This window comes from Hordeum vulgare, chromosome 5H (genome assembly GCF_904849725.1).
Source record: "Hordeum vulgare subsp. vulgare chromosome 5H, MorexV3_pseudomolecules_assembly, whole genome shotgun sequence".
NCBI classification, from domain to species: domain Eukaryota; kingdom Viridiplantae; phylum Streptophyta; class Magnoliopsida; order Poales; family Poaceae; genus Hordeum; species Hordeum vulgare.
Genome location: NC_058522.1, coordinates 387,061,989 through 387,064,952, shown reverse-complemented (window position 1 = coordinate 387,064,952; position 2,964 = coordinate 387,061,989).

The following is a 2,964-nucleotide window of genomic DNA, read 5'->3' as shown; positions in this document are numbered from 1 at the left end:
TGCATATCAGAAGCATTAGCACGAGTACGGGTATAGTGTTGACCATTTGAGGATTTTGATCCTCTAAAATGCTGAGGTTTTCCAAGCAACTTTTGGGGACCCAGATTTTCCTCAGGGGTGGTCCATTCCCGCAGTTAGTTCCAACATATCGAGCAAATACTTCACCAGATTGATTTTTGAACAATTTATAGTTGGAGTCAAATGACTCATCTGAGGAATAGGCTAATTCACATGCAAAGCATGTTAAAGAGGATGGATCAACAGGAGGGCGTTTAGCAACAACCCATGAGGTTTTGGAATACTGCTTAGGTTTCCAGTATGATCCATCAACATTCAATTTCCTCTCGAAGGCAATTCCTTCTTTCCTCGGGTTCTTGTTCAAAATCTGTTTTTGAGCACATCGCAAAGGGTTTGATGGCCTTTGAGACTTTTGAATATGCGTGTCACATACAATTCCTTCAACCCTGCATTTTCGTCAGTAGCATTTGTGGTTTCCTCAAGTGAAGAATTTGATACCACATGAGCAGTTGAAGAATTTGTAGTGATACAAGCATTTGATGATTCTGGTGAATAATTAGCAGTTTCACATTCAATGCATTTGAGACATGGTGGAGTAAATTCAACCTGAGCGACACTGATCTGTTGAGCAAGCAATGAATCGTTTTCCATTGAAAGATCATCATGAGACATCTTCAACTTCTCAAGATCAAGTTTCCTTTGAAGAAATTCATAGGAAAGTTTGTAATGATCAGCCAAGAGCGTGCCATAACGATCTTGAAGACTATCAAATCTGGACTGAAGACTTTTCACATCTTCAGTGAGGCCTTGAGTACGATTCATTTCATCATTCAACAGATCATTGCTTCTGTCTAGCACCTTTTGAAGCTTTTCAATGGCACTTTGTTGTTTACTTGCAATATTGGCAAGTTTACTGTAACTCGGTTTCTTATAATCATTAGGTTCATAGTCACTTGAGTCATAGGAGGAAGTATCATTCAATACTTTTGAACCTTTTGCCATGAAGCAATAGGTTGGAGCGAAGTCATCATCATATTCATCAGTGTAGATAGCGTTGTCATTTTCTTCAAGATTGAAGATTGACTTGTTGACGAATGTGGTAGCCAGTGCAAGACTTGCCACACCAGACTCTGAATCTTCTTCAGAGCCTTCGTCTTCATCACATTCCTTATATTCTTCCTCTGAATCCATTTCCTTGCCAATGAGTGCCCGAGCCTTTCTGAAACTGGTCTTCTTGTGCGATGAGGACTTTGAGGATGAGGATTTTGAAGATCTCTTATTTTTCTTTGATTCATCAGAACTTTCATCCTTGTATTCTTCTTCTTTGATTCTTTCACCAAGCAAGGACAGTCATCTATGTAGTGACCAGATTTCTTACATTTGTGACAGGTTCTTTTCTTGTAGTCGTCACATGAAGATTCCGATTTCCTCATATCTCTTCTTGAATATTTACCAAACTCGCCACACTTTGTAAAATTCTAGAATTTCCTCACGAGCATTGCAAGCTCCTGTCCAAGTTCTTCGGGATCACCAATGCTGCAATCTGAGTCTTCTTCTTCAGATGAGGAAATTACTTTAACCTTTAGCGCACGAGGTCTTGAGTAGCTTGGTCCATACAGATCTCTCTTTTCTTCCTGTTGGAATTCATGAGTATTGAGTCTTTCAAGTATATCAGCAGGATCAAGCATCTTATAGTCTCCTCTTTCTTGAATCATCAGAACCAGTGTATCAAATGATGAATCAAGAGATCTTAGCAGTTTCTTCACAACTTCATGGTCAATGATGTCTCGAGCTCCGAGTGCTTGCAGTTAACTTGAGATGTCAGTGAGGCGATCAAAGGTATCTTGGCAGCTTTCATTGTCAAGCCTCTTGAAGCGATTGCGAAGAACATCAACAAGAGAGTCACGCCGAGTCGAGATTCCTTCATTGACTTTGGACAACCTATCCCAGATAAGCTTAGCTGTGCCCAAAGCACCAACTCTGCCATACTGGCGTTTGCTCAGATGGCCACAGATGATATTCTTCGCTTGTGAATCAAGTTGCTTGAATTTCTTCACATCAGCGACAGACATAGTAGCAGTGATGGAGGGAATACCATGTTCCACAATATACCAGAGATCATTGTCAATAGCGTGAAGATGCATCTGCATCTTGGTCTTCTAGTAGGGAAAGTCCTTTCCTTTGAAGGTAGGACATCCTGCAGTAACCTTGATCATACCTGCAGTCGACAAAACTAAAACTCCAGGTGGTTAAACCAAAATCACACAGAACAAGGGAGTACCTTGCTCTGATACCAATTGAAAGTGCGTTATATCCACTAGAGGGGGGGGGGGGGTGAATAGGCGATTTTTAGAATTTCATCGCTGAGGAAATTCCTTGTGAGCAAATTCCTCAATGATGAATTAAGTGCTGCGGAAATAGCGCAGAATCAGAAGTGCTAAGACTACTGCAGCAGATTACTTGGTGAAGATTTTGGGAATCGGTTTGCACAGTACGCAGGAACAAAGAACGCACGTGAAGATTAACTCGAGTGAAGAATTTGAGGTTGAGGAAATTCAGAGAAAGTCTCTAGACAAATTCTTCAAACAAGACAGATGAAAGTCTTCAACATTCAGTTTTGAGGAAATGAAAGAGTTGAAGAAATAGAACCCGTAGCTCGATGAAGAAAATTGTTGATGACCCAGTTCCAACTGCTGTGGCAGCTAGTTCAGACCGGCTTGGTATTGAAACCAAAGGACACGCAGTCCCGGGACACACAGTCCCTACCGTATTCTCCTTGATCTGAGGACACACAATCCTCGCCCAATACTCGTGGTAAGTCTTCAGGGCAGAGTTCCAAACCCTCGCGAACTCGGTCACCTGGCGATCCGCAGTTGATTGCTGGATGCTCTAGACCACGGTGCCTAACCGTCTAGAGGATGCACACTCCTCAAAGGTAAAAGGCTT